We start from the raw sequence: 23,138 nt of genomic DNA, 5'->3' as shown, positions 1-23,138 counted from the left end.
CTTTTCTATGTAATCAATGTCCGTAGCTAGCATGCTACAAAATTTGCTAGGAAATCATAAGTCGTAGGTATATTGCTACAAAATTTACTACACATCAAAGTTCATAGCTATTTTGCTATAGAAATTGCTATGGAATCAAAATCTACAGCTAGCTTGCTACAACATTTTCTACAAAATCTATGTACCTAGCTAGCTTGCTGCAACATTTACTACAAAGTCAAAATTTGCCGCTATGTTGCTACATAATTTGCTACAAAATCAAAGATCGTAGCTATTATGCTATAAATAAAAAAACCAAAAATATTATGCTATGGTATTTTCCAATAATAAATTTTAAGTATTTGAAAGCTTTTCTAGTAAAGTTTAATCCCTAAAACAATCTCGAACGACCGATAAATAAGTTCCCAATACTACGACTTGATTGTTTTGACTTCAAAAGTTAAAAAATGAAATTATTAAATACTATAAAATTATTATTATGACTTTAAAATGCTAATACACAGTTCATGAACGAAAGTAAATTAATTGAAAATTGGAAGAGGTAAATCTTCTACAAATGGAATTAGGAAAGTCTAAGGTGTCACACCCCCAAACCAGACGGCGGAAATGTCCGAGGGTGGAGGACTTCATTTGTAGTATCACAACACATGTATCATAGTAATCAAAGTACAAACAACCATTGTATTTAAAAGTATAATATTTACATGTGTTCAATCATTGTATATTGAAACCAAAATAGTTATACAAAAGAAGAAGATAAGACTCCTAATGGCTCCATCTTCTCAAAAAGCTCGGGGAGTACCTGTTATTATTTCCCTGATAATACAAGTAATTTGAAAAGAGAGTATCAACAATAAGTTGAGTGAGTACATAAGTCTTTATGTTTGAATGAGTGTCTTTGTATTTTGAATATGAAAACACTTCTAGCAAATCCCATATTTTCTATGGTATGTGAAAAGTAGTTTTATTCCCATAAAACCGTCCTGTTTGTAAACCAATGTATTTGTAAAACTTGTATATGAGAGTGTGTCTGGCTTCACCAGCTGTTATTGAAAACTGTAGTATACCATTGTACTTTGTATTTTGTAAACTGGTACCTTGAAGACGTACTTACATTTACTTGTTTATACACTAACGTGTTGTTAATATCTTTTTAATAAGTTATTATAACCATACTTAGACATGAACGCCTGAAACAAACGCCTTGTGAGCGCTTAAACTGTTCATAACAATTACCACTCATTGGCGTGTATGCCTGACTGTAGCTAGCAGCCTGAGTGCGGGGTTGTCAATCCCGATATAGATCTACACACAACCTGTTTCGATCCCTAGACTGGAGATTCTGGTTATAATGTCAGGGCTTTACCCTGGTTGTCTAAAATGAATTAAACAACCTGAATTGAATGTCTCATAAAAAGTAGATAAACGTTATATGTATATTAGTTATGAAAACCCAATCATTCTGAAATAAATGATTAACAGTATGTTCTTGACATAGTATCCCGAACATATATTTGATAAGTGTAAACCCTTGATATGTTTTGAATTAAAACCCTTGTTGCATGTAAAATAGTGTATTCATATGAATTATTGCTCTATGTATCATAAATTATACCTATTATAATTTATATGTACTTTATGAATTGGTAAATAACTATTTTTGCATGTAATCATTTGCTCAACATGTTACAAAGGTTAATTAAACTGATGAAATAACTTTTATTTTTATATACATATACAATTTTATATATAAGTAAAATTTGAACGACCTTCGGACAAATAACCGGTACTATAAGTCCACATTCAAACAAGGAAAAGGACCTAGAATGAATTATTAGTCCTAAGCCTTTTAAATCTTATATATATATATATATATATATATATATATATATATATATATATATATATATATATATATATATATATTAAATTATATATACAAATATGTATATTTGGGAAAAATATAAGTTTATAAAAGAGTTCCATATTTGAAGTATTTTTGATGCTTTAAAATCATTTTATCGTGATTTGAAATCATTTAATTATAACACAAAGTTGTTGTGTTATACTTGTATTTCCCCCCTTAAAACAGTAGAAATTATGAAAATACGGGGTTATGAACTCACTTGATAGGTGGTAATTCGGACAGAGTTTCGTTTCACGAAAAGGAGTTTATTTGTCGAGAAACCGGCTCAAATCGGGCAGAGTTTTGACAGGAGAGAGGTTACTTCTCGGGAATTTCGGGGCTTCAAGGCTTTCTTCGGGCTCGAGTCTTGATACCGGGACTTTAGGGGTTGTATATGAGCTCAGGGGAGTGGAGAATGTGAAAGAGAATGATTTTTGGGGTGAAAAAGTGAAAAATTTCGGAAGCCCTCGCATGCCTTATATAGGCCGAAGCCTCGGATCCGAGGCTTATGCGAGACTATGCGAGGCTGACAGTTTGCGAAGGGAAGCAGCTACGGTTCGGAGGTGGTAGGCTCGGATTGGACCAGACCTCGGTCCAATGGAAAGAGGGCACGTGCGAAGGGGGTGTCCGAGGAGTGTGTGAGGGGCGTGCGAGGGGTGTCTCCGGTGTGTCTCATGCGAGACTGTCCGGTTCTAAGTGGACCTTGGCTGCGGTCCAATCAGAAGGCGACACGCGAGGCATCGGTGCAATCAGCAGCTGACACGTGGGGTCCTCGCATGCAAGGGGTGACGTGGCGTTACTGTTCATGTGAAAATTCCCGGTTTTTGCTATTTTGCTTTATTTTTTTTTGCCAAAACTTGTAAAATTCATAACTTTTGCATACGAACTCCGTTTTTGACGTTCTTTATATGCACGCGTAGGTAAAATTATACTCTACGACTTTCATTTAGAATTCATCGGCTAATTTTGAATTTATTTTTAATATTATTATTTTAAACAGACCGGGACGTGAATCCGTTATAAATTCGTAACTTCTTCATACGACGTCCATTTTTGTCCGTCTTTTTACCATTGTACTACTAATGACGACACCTTCAATTATTGTTTAGGTTGTGTCGGCTAAAAACCACTCGATCTTTATTTCGAGTTTTTAGTTGTACACTGCTATACTTAAACTTAGAAAAATCATCACTTCCTCATACGAAGTCAGATTTTGGCGTTCTTTTTATGAAAGTTCTCGGTTTAACATAAACTATAACTTTCATTTAGATAGTTAAGGCTAGAAAGCCTTTTATTAAAAATTTCAGTTTTTACACTGAACAGTGTTTTGCCGGTTTTGTCGCGGATTTTCGATTGGTCATAACGTCTTCGTTATAACTCGGATTTTAGTGTTCTTTATATTTTTGGAAACCTTGTTACAATCTCTATCACTTGGTTCAACCCAATTGAAATTATTTAATAATTTATTTTTGAGGGTCAATTATGTAAATATACATAGTATGCCAAAATTTCTCTTTATTTATTTAAAAAGAAGTACAAATTGACCTACACTATTACATAAGTTTGAAATAACGGTTTGTTACATTATCCCCTCGTTAGAGAGAATTTCCTCCCAAAATTTACTTTACATATAGACTAGGGAAAAAGATGTGGGTATTTTTGTTGCATTTGATCATCCCGCTCCCATGTGAATTCAGGTCCCCGCTTTGCATTCCAGCGAACCTTCACTATCGGGATGCGGATTTGTTTGGTTTTCTTAACTTCCCTGTCTAGTATCTCTACGGGTTCTTCCACAAAATTGAGGCTCTCGTTTAACTCGATTTCCTCGAGTGGTATCACAAGAGTCTCGTTGGAAAGACACTTTTTCAAGTTCGAAACGTGGAAGGTAGGATGAATGTTACTTAGTTCTTCGGGTAATCGCAGTTTGTAAGCTACAGGGCCAATTCGGGCAAGAATCTCGAATGGTCCTATATACCTTGGGTTCAGTTTGTCACGCTTTCCAAAGCGTATCATGCCTTTCCAGGGTGAGACCTTTAGCAAAACTCGGTCGCCAACCTGGAATTCCAAGGGTTTTCTCCTTTTGTCTGCGTAGCTTTTCTGTCTATCTCTGGAAGCTTTAAGTCGTTCCCGAATTTGTACGATCTTTTCGGTAGTTTCTCGAATAATTTCTGGACCAGTGAGAGCATTGTCAGGAGTTTGACCTCTAGCTAGCTGCGTGTCACCCACTTCAGTCGAGCACAGAGGGGATCTGCACTTGCGGCCATAGAGGGCTTCAAATGGAGCAGCTTTTATGCTAGTGTGATAATTGTTGTTATAAGAGAACTAAACAAGGGGTAAATGAATATCCCATGCCTTTCCAAAGTCTATCACGCAAGCTCGTAACATATCTTCTAATGTTTGAATCGTCCTCTCACTTTGTCCATCGGTTTGCGGATGGTTGGCTGTACTCATGTCTAGCTTAGTTCCCAGAGAGTTTTGTAAAGACTGCCAAAAACGAGAGGTGAATCTACTATCTCGGTCTGAAATAATAGATATTGGTACACCATGTACTCTAACAATCTCCTTGAGGTATGTTCTGGTTAGCTTTTCCATTTTGTCAGTCTCCTTGATTGGTAAGAAGTGTGCGGATTTGGTTAATCTATCGACGATTACCCAAATAGTATCATAACCACTTGATGTCTTGGGTAACTTGGTTATGTAGTCCATTGTAATCCGCTCCTACTTCCATTCAGGGATTTCAGGTTGTTGTAATTAGCCTGAAGGTTTCTGGTACTCTACCTTAATTTTGGCGCAAGTAAGGCACTTGCCCACAAAGGTAGCGATTTCGGCCTTCATGTTAGGCCACCAATATAGCTTCTTAAGGTCCAGACACATCTTGTCTGAACCTGGGTGGATGGAGTGTCAGGTTTTGTGTGCTTCATTCATAACCACATCTCTGTAACCACCGAACTTTGGTGTCCAGATCCGGTTCATGAAATAATAGACTCCATCACCCCTGACTTCGAAGTTCTTATCCATTCCTCTCAGAGTTTCACCTGCTACGTTTTCGGGTTTCAAGGCTTCAAGTTGAGCTTCCTTGATCTGCGTGGACAGATGCGAATGGATTATCATGGTCAACGACTTTACCCGGCGTCCCGAGTATTCTTTTCTACTAAGGGCGTCAGCTACTACGTTTGCTTTACCAGGGTAATAAAGAATTTCACACTCATAATCGTTCAGTAGCTCCACCCATCGTCGTTGTCTCATATTCAGCTCTTTCTGATCGAAGATGTGTTGGAGACTTTTATGGTCCGTGAATATTGTGCATTTCATGCCATATAAGTAATGTCTCCAGATCTTCAGAGCAAACACCACTGCTCCTAGTTCAAGGTCATGTGTTGTATAATTGACTTCATGTGTCTTTAGCTGTCTTAAGGCATAGGATATAACCTTTCCTCTTTGCATAACAACACATCCAAACCCTTGATTAGAAGCATCACAGTACACTACGAAATCCTCTGTCCCTTCAGGGAGAGACAGGATCGGTGCACTACACAAGGCTCGCTTCAGCATTTGAAACGTTGTTTCTTGCTTTTCTCCCCAGCTAAAAGTTACACCCTTTTGGGTCAGAGTAGTAAGAGGCTTAGCTATTCGAGAGAAATGTTGAATGAATTTGCGATAATAGCCAGCAAGACCTAAGAATTGACGGATTTCTGTAGGTGTTTTAGGTGCTGACCAGTTTTCAATTGCCTTTATTTTGGAAAGGTCGACGTGTATTCCTTCTGAACTGACCACGTGACCTAGGAAATCTACCTTCCTAATCCAAAATTCACACTTTGAAAACTTCGCATAGAGCTTCTCCGATGTAAGAGTTTGTAATATTTGACGAAGATGTTGGCCATGTTCCTCTTTTCTCTTTGAGTAGATAAGGATATCGTCAATGAAGACTATAATGAATTTGTCCAAGAATGGACGACACACTCTGTTCATTAGGTCCATGAACACTGCAGGTGCATTCGTCAATCTGAATGGCATCACTATAAACTCGTAACGGCCATAACGAGTTCTGAACGCAGTTGTAACACCCGAAATCAGAAAGGTCAAAAAAGGAAAGGAAAAACCCTAAGTTGAAGAGGGTTGAATCGTCGAGTCCAGGGAGAAACTCGGCGAGTCGGAGCGGGATCCGGATGTAAAGCAATTGACCGACTCGGCGAGTCGGCAAGTGGACTCAGCGAGTCAGGTCTGGGTTTGGAAACCCTAATTTCGGGACTTGGTACCCTATTTAAGCATCTTATTCTCTTTCCTAGGGCTCAGTTGCGGCCCTATAGTCCAGAACCATAAACCCTAAGCCTCCATTGTTGCTCATTCAAGTTTTCTTGCCATTTTGGGTGGTTTGAAGGAAGAAGGAAGAAGGCTCACATTGGGGATTCAAGAATTGGCAGTAGATCCAGAGTTTGTGAGGTCTTCCAGAGCATTTGAAGGTAATGAGTCGTGACCTTCCCTCTTTTGCATTTAGATCAACCTTTATCATAGGATTTGGGGCTTTTAGGGCAAGTTCTTGAGCCATTTCGAGTTAGAAGCCCAGATCTGAAGTTGCTACTTCAGATCTATGTGTATCTTGGCCTAGAGAATCATAAAGCATCAGTCTATGGGTTGATTGTTGAGCCCCTTTGTCTCAAACCCTAAGTTTATGGTGTGTGGTGCCTAGATCTCCTTCTCTACACGTAAAGTTTGCAACTTTACGTGGGGAATAGCCTTGGGAAGGGTAGATCTGCAGTATGGAGTCCATACATGACTCAAAAGTCCTCTGCATGTATGAAGATCTGAATAGACTCGGCGAGTCCTTCGAGTGGACTTGGCGAGTAGCTTGAAGATGAGGAGGAACTCGACGAGTGAGATGAATAGCTCATCGAGTCGGATGAAGTTAAGCATGAACTCGGCGAGTTGGAAGAACAACTCGATGAGTTGGTTGAAGATTGCCTTGGACTCGGCGAGTCTATTAGTGGACTCGGCGAGTTAGGTCGCGAAACCTCAAACCCTTCGAGTTGAGACTCGAATCAGTGAGTCGGGTGGTGACTCAGCGAGTTGGATAGGACAGGACTTGGAACTAGTTGGACTCGGCGAGTCATAGAATGACTCGGCGAGTCGAGTCGCAAATAGAAAGACCCTGAGCTTATGAACTCGGCGAGTCATTAGGAGGACTCGGCGAGTAGGGTTGACCTGGAAGGTTGACTTTGACCAGGATTTTGACTTTGACCAGAGTTGACTTAGTTGACTGTCAGACTAAGTGTTATATGTATATTGATAGCTCGGAGAGCTAGAGGAGCAGCGGTTCAGGGGATTGTCGAGTAGCAGCCAGAGGTTTATCAGCAGAGCTCAGCAGTTCAGGTGAGTTTCCTTCCAGTAGGAACGGGTCTAAGGCCACAATGCCGACCCGTTTAGCTAGTAGCAGTTTCCGGATTTTGATTTGATGCAGTATTTAGTATGTTTGATGCCTTCGTGGCTCAGACAAGAATTATGTGTTATGTGTTCCGGGCCACGGCCCGATGTAGTATGCAGTATATGTGTGTTCATGCTAGTTGATATGTTTATGCTATGTTCTGTTCAGTTAGCCCGGACATCGGTCTGATGCAGGGGGCAAGGCCCCAGTTAGTCCGGACTTCGATCCGATGCAGGGGGCAAGGCCCCAGTTAGCCCGGACTTCGGTCCGATGCAGGGGACAAGGTCGCAGTTAGTCCGGACTCCGGTCCGATGCAGGGGGCAAGGCCCCAATTTGTCTGGACTTCGGTCCGATGCAGGGGGCAAGGCCCCAGTTAGCCCGGACTTCGGTCCGATGCAGGGGACAAGGTCCCAGTTGGTCCGGACTTCGGTCCGATGCAGGGGGCAAGGCCCCAGTTAGCCCAGACTTTGGTCCGATGCAGTGGGCAAGGCCCAGTATGTGCTTTATATGTTATTGTATGGTATGTGGTAGTTTGGGGGAGCTCACTAAGCTTCGTGCTTACGGTTTTCAATTTTGGTTTCAGGTACTCGGTTTTCAAAAGAGGAGCTCGGGAAGATTGCAGAGCACACACCATAGTCAGTTAGCCTGGGAATGTTTGACTCTGATAATGATATTATGTTTTGAATTTAATACTCGAAAGTTATGTTTGACTTATGATACGTTGTTTATAAATTTAGTTTTAGTAATGTTTTAAAAGAAATTTTTAGTCGTGATTTTTGGGTCGTTACAGCGGTTTTAGGAACGTCTTCCTCCAAAATTCATAACTGGTGATACCCGGATCTTAAGTCTATCTTCGAGAAGTAGTTCGCCCTTTGAAGTTGGTCGAACAGGTCGTCAATGCGAGGCAGAGGGTATCGATTCTTTATGGTAAGTTTATTCAGCTCGCGGTAGTCTATACACATGCGGAATCATCCATCGTTCTTCTTTACGAACAAAACCGGTGCTCCCCAAGGTGAGAAGCTTGGTCTTATGAAACCTTTGTTTAGGAATTCGTTAAGTTGGCTGGATAATTCCTGCATTTTAGAAGGTGCAAGACGATAGGGGGATTTGGCTACAGGGGTAACTCCAGGGATTAATTCGATTCGGAATTCGACTTGTCGTTCGGGAGACACCCCTGGAAGATCATTGGGAAATACATCGGGAAAGTTGCAGACCTCAGGAATACTTGCGATGTCTTTCACTTCTTGCTTTTTGTCTACCACATGAGCTAGGAATGCACAATACTCCTTGCGAAGGTATTTCTGTGCCTTGATGCATGAAATGATCTGAAGGTTCGTTCCGGGTTTGTCGCCATAGATAATAAGAGTTTCATTATTTGGCAAGTTCAAATGAATAGCTCTTTCATAGCATAGGATGTTGGCATGGTTGGGGCATAACCAATCCATACCTATTATTGTTGGATTAATGTCTAAGTCCATAACTATGATTGGTAAGACTTGACCCAACTCGGCATGGTCCATTTGGGTTGCATGGCATCATGCATTTGGATAGACTATAATGAGAGAAATAACACTTAAGGTTTGTTAATATATTATATGTTATAATATATTAATAAGATTATTTAATTAGTATTGATCAAGAATTAATCTAGAATTAATTAAGTGATCAAAAGAAGACTAATTAAATATATGGGTTGATTGTGTAAATCATCCATACTTGTATAGTGGGCTAATGCTCCATGGATTATCAAGTTGGGCTAAAACCCATATGATGCTTCATGGATGCTCCATGGTGTATTTGAACCCATGGATCCAAGGAAATGGAAAGCCATGACAATTAGGGTTTACCCTAATTATAACAACTATATAAAGATCATACTCTTGGAAAAATTGGCCACTAGAAAAGGAAAAGAAAGGGCTAGCCGATTTTCATGAAGTGTGGTGTTTCTCTCTAAGTCTTCCAAGTGCATATGATGTTGTGTGAACCATTTAAGGTGTCACACTTAGGGCACTAGGCACTCAAGCTTCTTGAGGACATTCAACACCAAAGAGATATGTATTATATCTTGTTATATTCATTGTTTTATATGCTAGATTAGGATAATACCTTGGATGTTCATATTTGCATGTATAATAGAGAAAACATAGATCCAAGGTATTTAGGGTTGCATGTAAACTTAGGAGTGTTAGAATGCTCAAAACCCAACAGTGGTATCAGAGCCTAGGCTTGTTTTCAATTATACTTGATGCAAATTGCTGAAAAATGCTGAAAAAGTCGAATTTCGGGCATTCTGGGCACTGGACTCACCGAGTCCACTGATGAACTCACCAAGTCCATGAGTAAATTCATCCTACTCGTCGAATAGGTTCATGCACTCGACGAGTAGAAGCCCCAGACAACATATATTCGACTTTTTTGGCTAGAAATGGATTAGGAATATTACCCTAAGCTGTTTTTGGACTTATAAACTTATTTTTTATGTGGTAATGTTCATACTAATCCAATTTCAAAGATAATTGTCAATTGATTCATGTTTTGTATTAGTTTAAGTGTTATGCTAATTACATGAAAAAGTTTGATTCCAATTATCATGTTTATATGAGTTGCTTAGATTAATAGAAAAGTTGTGTGAAATAGTTGTTTTCAATCCATTTTAATCTAAGAGTTGATTCCAAAGTGTGTTTTTGTAACTTGTCCTCAAGTTATATGAAAAAGTCACATTTAAGAATCATAAAACTCATAAAAGTTGGCAAAGGTTACAAAATGAAGAGTCTAGTTCTAATTAAATGGTTTTATGACTCCATAACTTGTCCTCAAGTTATGGAGGTTCAAGAGTCTCTTCATTAAATAATAATACAAAAAAGTGTAACCTTAATTAGTTCCATAAGTTATAAAATAAAGAAAAGGAACATTCTTTTATTAGTTTAAAGTCTTCCATAACTTGTCCTCAAGTTATGGAACTTGAAGAGTCTTTTAATTAAAACTACTTTAAACACATAAGTTATGGAATTAATTAGTTTTGAATAGTTTCAAAACTTTCCCTCAAGTTTTGGAATTTGAAAAGTTTTCTCTTATGAATACTTTAATTCCAAGTTAAGCCCTTAGGATTTTAAAAGTTCAAATTCAATCCTTATACTTTATAATATTATAAGTTAATAATATTTATATATATGTATAAGAGTAAAAGTCAGTCTTACCGTTAGTAGGCCTCATTCACGAAGCCGGTCTATAAGGGGGGTATAAGTTTACTGCCTATAAAATGGCAGTTTAATGGGTGTCCACTCTCACCCACCGCTTCCTTGACTGGTGGAGGGTCGTTAGCCGAACGGGTAGGACAAAGACTATAAGTTCTCCCTTCATTAAAAGTATTAATGATAAATACTAAGTAACTAAACCTTTTATAAATTCCCAATCTTAGTTACTTAGCAAATGTGAATAAGGTGCTAACCTATGAAATTACACTTTGCACTTTGCTTAAGTCGGTTGGTGGAGCGTGTGTGGTTTACCGGCACACTAGCTGGATTTAACAAGGTAGGCAAAGGGTTTCTTAAAGTTTAACCATAGGTCGGTGGAACGTGTGTGGTTTACCGGCACATCGGTTGGGTGATAAACATTTAAGAGTACCAAGTAATTTGCATGGTTACTTCACACCTTATTTTGTGATCCTCGACATCCCAGTCACAAAACCTGAAGGGCACACTCGAGATTGAAACATGCCATTGAAAAGTTCAATGAATCTCAAAAGATCTAGGAGTTTTAAATCCAATTAAAACTTAATTATATCTCGTTTTTCATGGTGGAAATTGGTAAATCGTCATTTACCTACCTTCAACTATTTTATAACTTGGATTACGGCATCCCTCTTCCAGTTATAAATGATGGGTTTTGGCCATATGAACATTCCTATGTGCACATGCAAACCCTAATGCTTGGATCTAGGTTTCTCTAATTAAACATGCATTGAATCCAAGACTTCTAATAGCTAATCGAGTATAAGAATAATACGAAATCAAATTTAGAAGTATACCTTGAAACACTTGTTTGATCTTCTTGTTCTTGGAGCTTTAGAGTCACAAATGTCACTCCTCTAATGGCTTACAAACACCAACTAGCAAGACGATGATTTGAGAGAGAGGAGAGGGAAGAAATCGGCCAGGGTTTCTTTGCTTTAGCATAGGTGCCGATTTCCCTTGCCCCAAGGGTCTATTTATACTTGTAAGGCTCCTAGGGTTTCACCATTAAACCCTAGTTGGATAATCTTTACTCAAAGCAATCCAAATCCTTTCCATGATAAGCTCTTGGATGATTTGTGGCTTATCATAAGCCCTAGAAATCGTCCAACCCTATCCAAGAAGGATTTACAGCCCAAAGTGTAACTATCAAACAATTGACAGTTTATACCCTCTTACTTAATTAATCTCTTTAAGTCAACAAATTGATTCTAATTAATTTATGACTTATATTAATCAAATAACAATATTATTATTCCTTATATTATTCTCATAATATATTAATAATATTTATTCTCTCATAATAAATCATCCTGTCAAGTTGCTATGGTGAAGGCAACCTAAAAGGACCATGCACAATCGGGTCAAATATTTGCCTAATATAGTTGCAGCCTTAGACACTATTCCAACAATCTCCCACTTGGATAAGTCTAGTAACTATATGCACAAGTACAATTCGATTTGCAATTGTAGCTCTCAAAGACGCTGTCAAACTTTGATCTAATCAATCTTGTCCTTTAGATAAGGGATCATACAGTCCTCTGTTAGATATCATGTTGACAATTCTATGGAATAATTTGTCTAGCATTTGGTTTCTCGATCTCCGATTTATTCGACATAGAACTTAATCGAACACATCAATTCAGTTCTGACCGGGCCCGGCACATAAGTCAAATCAAATCATCGAGCGGCCGAGATATCACTTTTACTCTCATGGGATAAAAGTTACAGATAAACTTCGACTTATATGCATTTACTTATTCATTAATCAACTATACACAACAATGTGTTTTATAACATCGAGTTATTGATGCGTTTTCGCATTATCAATGTACAACCAATTAACAAATAACAAACCATATATCTAGGTTTTAAGACTATATGATATTATCGTCTTGCGTTCACCCTTTTATATCAAATTCCATAAGGTGATTCCAGCAAGCGCAGGTTTGTTCCAATGCTCAAAACCAGTTCATAAGCACTCATGAACGTTGCAGCAACCCTTTGCTATGTCTAATACCATTTAGACAATCTAGACACCGATTCATGACAATCTTCATTCATATCTACTTCCAACATGTGAACGATTGTGGACAATTTGAATAATTCGATTATTCTTAATAAACTCAATTATTCTGGAAGTCAAAACATGCAAAATTGAAACAATAGTTAAACAATTAACACAAGACAGTAACATTACTCATAAATAATACTCCTTTATTTAATCATCAAATGTTAATTACATTTATCTATTACATCTTTCTACTACTATCTAATCTATGCTAATATCATCCTTCATCCCAATACTCCTAGCATGCTGTAAGTGCTTAACCCTACTCAGTCCCTTCGTAAGCGGATCTGTTGGGTTATCTTCTGATGATATCCACTTCACTATGAGTTGTCCTTCTTCTACACGATGTCTAATAAAGTGATATTTTCTGTCGATATGTCGAGATCTACCATGATCCCTTGGTTCCTTGGTCAAGGCAACCGCTCCTTCATTATCACAGAAAATTTCCATGGGCTCCATTATGGCAAGTACAACTCCAAGATCACCGATGAAGTTCTTCAACCATATTGCCTCCTTCGACGCTTCGCTCGCTGCAATGTAATATGATTCGTACGTTGAATCAACTACGGTTTCCTGCTTGGAACTTTTCCAAGTTACTGCTCCTCCATTTAGGGTAAAGACCCAGCCCGACTGCGAACGGTAGTTGTCCCTGTCGGTCTGAAAGCTGGCGTCACTATACCCTCGCACTTTCAAGTCATCACTCCCTCCGAGGACTAAGAACCATTCCTTCGTCCTTCGAAGGTACTTAAGGATATTTTTAACCGCAATCCAATGGGCTCTGCCAGGGTTCCCTTGATATCTGCTAACCATGCTCAAAGCAAAGGCTACATCAGAGCAAGTACAAGTCATAGCATACATGATTGAGCCAACTGTGGAAGCATATGGTACTCTGCTCATTTCTGCTATTTCAGCTTTGGTACTCGGACTTTGAGTCTTACTCAACTTGGCATTACTTTGTATCGGTAATTCTCCCTTCTTCGAGTTTTCCATACTAAAACATTTTAGTACCTTCTCTAAGTAAGTGTTCTGACTAAGTCCTATTAGTCTCTTACTTCTTTCTCTTACTATCCTTATTCCCAAAATATAAGAAGCCTCTCTGAGGTCCTTCATAGCGAAGAACTTTCCGAGCCAGGACTTAACCTCCTGCAGCGTCGGGACGTCGTTTCCTATGAGTAATATGTCATCGACATATAGAACGAGGAAGCTTACTATACTCCCACTGGCTTTGACATATACACACGATTCATCTTCGCTTCGTACAAATCCAAACTCTTTGACTTTTTCATCGAAGCAAAGATTCCATCTGCGAGATGCTTGCTTAAGTCCATAAATGGACTTCTCAAGCTTACACACTCTATTTGGATGCTTCGGATCGATAAAACCCTCCGGTTGAGCCATGCAAACATCCTCGGCCAACTTCCCATTAAGGAAAGCAGTTTTGACATCCATTTGCCAAATCTCATAATCATGAAATGCAGCAATTGCTAGCATCACTCTAATAGATTTTATCTTTGCAACTGGTGAGAAGGTCTCATCATAGTCAACTCCTGGAGTTTGAGTAAAGCCCTTCGCAACCAATCGCGCCTTATACGTGTGTACTTTTCCATCCACGTCGGTCTTCTTCTTGAAGATCCATTTGCACGATATGGTTTTACGTCCAGGCACATTATCAACCAAATTCCAAACTTGGTTATCATGCATGGATTGGATCTCGCTATCCATTGCCTCTTTCCATTTCGCAGACTCCGGGCCTGCCATGGCTTCCTTATAGCTATTAGGTTCATCAAGGTTTATTAGTGTACCATCACTAATATACGTGTCCCCTTCGATAGTAATATGAAAACCATAAAAATGGGGTTGAACTCTAACTCTTTCGGAACGTCTAAGAGGTAAGGATTCGTCAATCGGTTCAACCGGAGTTTCCTCATCGGGTTGAGTGCCAGCGGTAGAGGTTCCTTCATCTATCAAATCTTGAATCTCTTCAAGCTCGATTTGCCTCCCACTATCTCCTTGGCTTATGACTTCTCGTTCTCGGAAAACACCTCTCCTCGCAACGAAGACAACATTTTCCTTCGGTCTATAGAAGAGATATCCAAAGGATTTCTGCGGGTAGCCGATGAAAATACATCGCTCACTACGAGGTTCGAGCTTGTCGTGAGTATCTCATCTTACGAAGTCCTCACAACCCTAAACCTTGATATGTGCCAACGAGGGAGCTTTCCCTGTCCACATCTCGTGAGGTGTTTTGGCAACCTTCTTAGTAGGGACTCGGTTAAGGATATGGGCGGCAGTCTCTAAGGCATACCCCCAAAAAGAGATTGATAGTGAAGCACGACTCATCATAGAGCGAACCATGTCCAACAAGGTTCGATTACGCCTTTCTGCCACACCATTCAATTGTGGTGTCCTAGGTGGCGTCAATTGTGAAACTATTCCACACTCCTTGAGATAATCGTGGAACTCCAGACTTAGGTACTCTCCTCCTCGATCGGATCGAAGCATCTTGATTTTCCTGCCCAATTGATTCTCCACTTCATTCTTGAACCCTTTGAACTTTTCAAAAGTTTCTGACTTTTGCTTGATTAAGTAGATATACCCATATCTACTATAGTCATCGGTAAAAGTCACATAGAAGCGGTTCCCATCCTTCGTGGTTGATCTAAACGGTCCACATACATCGGTATGTATTAGGTCCAATAGACCCTCACCCCTTTCACACGTACTTTTGAAGGGTGACTTAGTCATCTTTCCAAGTAAACAACACTTGCACGTGTCATCTTCCCTAAGGTCGAATGAATCCAAAACTCCATCCTTTTGGAGTTGGGCTATGCGCTTCTTGTTGACATGTCCAAGATGACAATGCCACAAGGATGCTCTATCCATACTATTGGAAGAATCCATGCATAAAACATCATTTCCTAAGTTATCTACAATCATAACGGTTTCATAAATTCCATTACATGGTATAGCTTCAAAATAAAAGACACCATTTAGATAAGCCAAAATAGAACCATTCTCATTATTAAAAGAAAATCTAAAACCTTGTCTAAACAAACCATGAAATGAAATGATGTTTCTAGCCATTTCTGGCGAATAGCAAAAATTGTTCAAATCTAAAGATAAACCATTCCTAAGCACTAAAGAATATACTCCAATCTTGGTCACAGGTGACGATCTTGTGTTCCCTATGATTAGATTTATTCTTCCAGCCTCCACATCCCTATTTCTTCTTAGTCCCTGCACATTAGAACAAATGTGGTAACCACAATCGGTATCAAGAACCCAAGAAATAGCATGAGATGAATCGTTAGATTTAATTGTGTATATACCTGCGAAAGACGGCTTGATCTTTCCTTCCTTGATGGCTTGCAGGTACTCTGGGCAGCTTCTCTTCCAATGTCCTATCTTGTGGTAGTGGTGGCATTCTGCCTCCTATGGGTTAGGGCAAGGTTTAGCAGGATCAACTTTGGTCCCAGTAGAAGAGGCGCCATCTCAGGACTTAACCTTGCGATGGTTCTTAGATGAAGCCTTCCTCTTCTTTCCCCTTCCTTGTCCAATAGCCAACACAGGAGCAGCAGGTGGATTGGGAGTTGGTACAACAGACTTGTCCTTGAAGTTGCTCTCAGCGACCCTCAAGAGACCTTGGAGCTTGCTTAGGGTGACCTCTTCTTTGTTCATGTGGTAGGTCATCCTAAATTTATTGTAACTTGGAGGCAAAGAGTGAAGCACAATGTCGATCGCCAAGTCTTCCCCAAAGTCAACATTCAACTTGCGAAGACGGTCGACATACCTTTGCATCTTTTGCAGGTGCACGGTAAGAGAATCTCCATGACCTATTTTAGCGGAAATCATGTTAGTGAAAATCTCATAATGCTCTTATCTCGCGTTTTGGTGGTATCTCTCCAACAATTCTTGGTGCATCTCGTACGGGTACATGTCCTCATAGGAATTTTGGAATTCGGATTTCATAGTGGCTATCATGATGCAATGTACCTTCGTTGCATCACGCTCGTGAGTTTCAAAAGCGGTCATTTCAGCCGGAGTAGCGATTTCAGGGTTGATCTTCTCGAGCTTCTCATCGAGTACATACTCATTGTCCTCATAGCGAGCAATAGTGCGAATGTATCTTATCCATTCGCTAAAGTTCGTCCCATCGAAAGTAACCTTTTGACAAAGGCTCATCAATGTGAATGAACTAGCAGCAACGTTGTTTGCGTTCGACATCTACAAATAGAAAGGACAAAGATAGATTAGAATATGAATCCCTAATTATCACCCAATAAGAAAATTAGGGCTAGGATCCAACAACATACATATTAGAAAAGGGATGCCGTAATCTAACATGCAAACAATTTGAAGGTAAGTGAATAAAGATTCACTAATTCTCCACCACAAAACATAACCTTAAGTTCTAAATGTATTGAGAATTCCTAGGTTTGGATGAGATTCATTGAAACTTTTCAATGGCATGTTTAAATCTCGATATGCCCCTCTTGTTTGTGACTGGGATACCGAGGATCACAAAGCGGGTGTGAATTACCATGAAAATTTACATGGTGCCTTCATTGTAACGATCACCTATTCGATGTGCCGGTAAACCACACACGCTCCATCGAACTATGATAAACAATGAATCACCCTTTGCCACCTTTGCTTAGAACCAATTAGTGTGTCGGTAAACCACACACGCTCCGCTAACTTCTAAGCAAGGGTGAAAAGTGTAATTTCATGGGATTGCATCAATTTACTTTTCCTAAAGTAACTAAGATTGGGAAGTTTTTGAAAAACATGTAGTTACTTTTTATATCATATTATACTTTTAATGAGAGATGAGGTTGCCCTATCCTACCCGTTCGGCTAACGCCCCTCCACCGATCAAGCAAGCGGTGGGTGTGAGTGTACACCCATTAAGCGCCGTTTTATAAGCAACAACCTTATACCCACCTTATAGATCGGCTTCGTGAATGAGGCCTACTAATGGTAAGACTAGCATTTTAGTTATACATATATATATATATATATATATATATATTAATCTTGTAATATTATATTAGTATAGGGTTGTATTTTAAACTTGTAAAATTCTAGGGTTTGAAATTTAAATTGTCTAAATTAGAACTTTTAATCACAAAACATAAATTTCAAAACTTGAGGGCAAGTTTTAAACATTTAAAACATGGAGGATCAAATAACAAATAATCTTAATTAACAATTAATTCCATAATTATCCATATTTGATTTATTTAATGATTTCTTGCAAAATAATTTACCAATTTATTCAAAATAATTAATTAATTATCACATAAGGAAATTAAATATTTTATTAATTGATAAATATCTTTAATTAGATCAAGATTATAGTCATATATATCAAAAAATCGGATTAGGGTTGATCTAATACGATAAAGGCAAGTTTCCATAAGATAAATATCAAAAAAATCCCGAATTTGGCCCTTCCTGATGCTCGGACTCGCTGAGTTCCCAACTGGACTCGCCGAGTTCATGACTTAGAAACACAAAATTCGAATTTTGCAAGCAAGAAACAAACAATCATGCATCAATTTAATAGAAACCAATCTAGGCTCTGATACCACTGATGGGTTTTGGCCATATGAACATTCCTATGTGCACATGCAAACCCTAATGCTTGGATCTAGGTTTCTCTAATTAAACATGCATTGAATCCAAGACTTCTAATAGCTAATAGAGTATAAGAACAATACAAAATCAAATTTAGAAGTATACCTTGAAACACTTGTTTGATCTTCTTGTTCTTGGAGCTTTAGAGTCATAAATGTCACTCCTCTAATGGCTTACAAACACCAACTAGCAAGAGGATGATTTGAGAGAGAGGAGAGGGAAGAAATCGGCTAGGGTTTCTTTGCTTTAGCAGTGGTGCCGATTTCCCTTGTCCTAAGGGTCTATTTATACTTGTAAGGCTCCTAGGGTTTCACCATTAAACCCTAGTTGGATAATCTTTACTCAAAGCAATCCAAATCCTTTCCATGATAAGCTCTTGGACGATTTGTGGCTTATCATAAGCCCTAGAAATCGTCCAACCCTATCCAAGAAGGATTTACAGCCCAAAGTGTAACTATCAAACAATTGACAGTTTATACCCTCTTACTTAATTAATCTCTTTAAGTCACCAAATTAATTCTAATTAATTTATGACTTATATTAATCAAATAACAATATTATTATTCCTTATATTATTCTCATAATATATTAATAATACTTATTCTCTAATAATAAATCATCCTGTCAAGTTGCTATGGTGAAGGCAACCCAAAAGGACCATGCACAATCGGGTTAAATACTTGCCTAATATAGTTGCAGCCTTAGACACTATTCCAACAATCTCCCACTTGGATAAGTCTAGTAACTATATGCACAAGTACAATTCGATTTGCAATCGTAGCTCTCAAAGACGCTGTCAAACTCTGATCTAATCAATCTTGTCCTTTAGATAAGGGATCATACAGTCCTCAGTTAGATATCATGTTGACAATTCTATGGAATAATTTGTCTAGCATTTGGTTTCTCGATCTCCGATTTATTCGACATAGAACTTAATCGAACACATCGTGAGTTCCTTTGGGACTCTTATGAAACAGACTAGGACAAGACCCTTAATGATCTTATCTATTTTCTTGGTACTGTTGAATTAGCAATGATTTAGAAGGCTATTAAAGCAAATGTGATTAGGAGATCAACTTTCCAAAACTTTATGGACAGGGACAATAGTGACACAGGAAATCCAGAAAAGCATTCTCTTCCCAATAGAAAGGGATTGGTAATACTCAACTTGGTTGACCAAATGGTAAAGATAAATGCTAAGTCTGTGATAGTCCCATGTACTATTACCTAAGGTCCCATGTGTTTCTATTGCCAAAGGAAGGGGCTTTGGTTACGAAGCTGCCAAACTTACCTAAGGATGGTAAAGTCAATGAGTTTGACTTTATTTCAGGAAAAGTTCATTGTCTAACTCTATTAAGTTCCTATTTGGAGATTCTTATTACATGATTTGACTGGGTCACATCTTGGTGTTTTAAGAATCAAAGAAAAGTAAAGAAACTTAAAGAAAGAATATGCTGAATCTGATCGCGTAGATGGTTTTCTATCGCATAGTTTGAAGATTGGATTCTTGAGCTACTTGTTAGGAGTTATGATAAATTGCTTAGGAATAGATAACAACAAGTTTTCATTTACATTTCCATTGTAAGGATTTGTTTTTCCGCAAAGTTTTAAAATAAAATAAAATTTTAATTTTATTTATTTTAAGTATCCTTACAATGGCATTTGTGAAAGAAATTGTTGATTATATGATTCCATTGATGGCAATAATGGAAAATGGTTTTGATTCTTTCATTTGTGGTAGTGTCTAAATTTACCAAATAAAGAAAATTTCTCATCACCCAAGTTTCAATTGGACCGAAATTTGGAATCATGCAAGTTGTATAGTATGATGAAAGAGAACTTTCAAGCATTGGAAAATTAAAACTAATGACTTGTTCACATGGATGTGTGAGTCAAGTAAAGGACTAAGGGATCGAGTACACATTCGTGTGCACTGATCAAGCCCACCACAAATAATCAATAAGACTATTCGTCATGAATTACTAAAGTTTAGTAAATATGGTTATACTTACAGGCTTAAGTGTAATTTTTATACATTGGAAAAATTCGATGTATGGCAGAACGAATGAGAAGAATCGAATTAGGCAGAAGGATAAAAGTTTATCAAATCTGAAAAGATGGGAGAGTACTTTAGTATCATGATATATGATCATCTTAATGATTAATAGACCTTATCACAATTCATCCTCTTAGTGCATTCTGATAGCTAAGAAGAGGAGTTATGAATTGTTGAAGTGGTTAAATCAAGAAGATGAGCCATACTTCATTCCAAAACAATCCTTAGAGTTATTCTCTAAGATTGTAACTTGAGTGACATATCTTAAATAAAGGTTTAAAAATACGTGTCAAATGTAAGAGTAAAAGTGTCCTACTCTTGTACATTTGAAGTTGGTGAGTTGTGATGTTTTGGATAAAACAGAGACCAACTTAGACCAATTATGTGAAGTGTTTGTCTTGATAAAGAATCTGCACTATCCCTTGAATATGTGACAAGAGAGTCTTATATGTCAATAGGACAGTGGGAGTCTTAAAGGTCTTGAAAGTCTCAAGAACTTATCAAGAATAAAACATGAGGTTCTTCACTAGCACACGACTTGAGGTTTATAACCTATCGTGTTGACATATTCTATGCCCATTCCAGTTAAAGTTGGCTCTGCATATGAGTTCTTAGAGTTCTCAATTGGTTTTATAACAACTTGGAAGCAATGGCAGGCCCTGTACTGCTAGGTGGCAAGAAGTGAAAATTGAATAAGTTCAGTCCATATGTGTTTGGATTTGTCATTATCCATGTCTTGTGACTAAGGTTTTGACAAATTCATATGGGTAGGAACTCATACACCATAAAAATCTAGGTGTCATAATGTTTTTCTCTGATTCATGAAAATGATGGTGAGGAAACACTTCCACTAAGTAGATTTGTAAGTAGATAGTAATCTTTTCATTCTCAAAGTTGTTAGTAGGCACACTAACATGGACTTATGAGAAATGGAAAAGGTCTAAACAATTAAGACTATGATTACGGAATCCCTTTTTATAGTTCTGAAATTGTTTAGACACACCTGTGAGCTATCTAAGATAAGGTATACGATTTTGATAAAGTCCTATCAAAGCAATCTAGTATCAGAAATCTGAACTTTGGTTAAAAGTCAATAGCTGATTTCTGAGTACATGTCAAAGCTAGTGGGAGCATAAGTATTATGCTAATAATCATCATGTTAGTGGGAGCGTGATAATTATGATAAGTATTGCAAGTTAGCAATGTTAATTATAGAAAACAAAAGTTTCAATTCGTGAGGTTGCAGGGGTTGAAAAAGTTGTTTTGCTATAATTAAGGGAGAGGAAATTATACTTCATTTCAATTATGAAAAGCTTAGATTGAGTTTATAATCATTCTAAAGAGCTTATATTGAGATTTTAATCACCTTTAGTCAAGAATATATATATGAATTTCATGTTGGATTGGTTCAACTTAAGAAAATTCTATATATTGCGTTCTCATTATTCGATTATGATTACGACATCCCTTTTCATAGTAAAATTTTGAGAATATGGCAAACAAAAAAATATTATGGCAAAAGAATGGTCTAGAACCATGTCGTTATGTGAAACATCATGAATCGTGTCCCATTTACTTTGGGTACAAGATTGATTACATGTGCTATAATATTTATCCTTTCTGAATTTTCCAAATGCCTTGGGGCATTTAGAAGGAAAATGTCTAGAATTGGATATGACTTAAGTGATTAAGCAATTGTCGAGGACAATCTAAGGCTTACCAAAGATTGGTTGCTCAAGGATAGTTGGAAGTATATTGTTAATATTGGAAGGGCCATATTGACATAGTCTGAAAAGAGGCAACCCTTGTTCAGAAGTAGTAGTCAAAATGGGAATATAGAGTTGTCTCTATAGATAGTAGCAATCTGTGTAAGATTAGAAAGAACTTAGTGCAAGAAGCATGTTCAAAGCAATGAATACTTTGAACATAAGGCTTTGTGTCCATGGAGTAGGTCTTTATTGGAATACCCTGTAATGGTTGTTGACAAGTCTTTGTGACTTTGTACACATTCATTGCAAGAGGGTAGTGCATTTAAGTTTAAAGCCTAACAATATTTCAATTTGGGAGTGTGAAATTAGAATCATTGAAAGTTTGGTCAATTGGTTTATTTCACAAAGTAAGGATCATAGATAAACATAGAGTGCATACTTGGTGTATGGCAAAGCTATTGTTTAGGAAAACATAGTGTACATGCTTGGAGCATGGGATACCTAGTGTTTTAATTCAAGTATAAAGTTGATAAAACCGAAACAATGAATAATGAGTAGTCAGTATGGTGATAAATAGAAGTGGTCTATTTATATTCACAGGGTTTGATACCATATTTAATTCATTTATTCTTGTGTTTCACTTTGCATGTTTTGACTTCCATAATAACTAGGTTATTCTTCCGGAATGACTAAGTTATTTAAACCATCCACAGTCGGTCATATGTTGGAAGTAGATATGAATCAAGACTGTCATGGGTTGGCTTGTAGAAGTCCAAGTTGGTGGACAAAGTTGTGCTACAACGCTCATGAGTGCTCATAAGTTCTGAGTATTGGATTCAACCCGCACTCATTTGAATCACTTCATGGATGTTTTCACGAGTGATCATGAGATGATAATATCTTATATTCTTCAAACCTAGAGATATGAGTTGTTACTATGAGTTGGTTGTACATTGATTGCGCGAAAACGCATTGGTAACTCGATGTTTTAAAACGTGTCTTTGTGTATGATTCAACAAGTAGCAGAGCATGCCATATGAGTCGAAGTTTATCCATTCCTTTTACCTTTGGGATAAAAGCGATATTTGTGGGCCCCTCGATGGTTTA

The sequence above is a fragment of the Lactuca serriola genome, chromosome 5, assembly GCF_051521515.1.
Source record: "Lactuca serriola cultivar US96UC23 chromosome 5, Lser_US96UC23_V15, whole genome shotgun sequence".
NCBI lineage: Eukaryota > Viridiplantae > Streptophyta > Magnoliopsida > Asterales > Asteraceae > Lactuca > Lactuca serriola.
The sequence above is the reverse complement of the archived record's forward strand: the minus strand, read 5'-3'. Positions refer to the sequence as shown.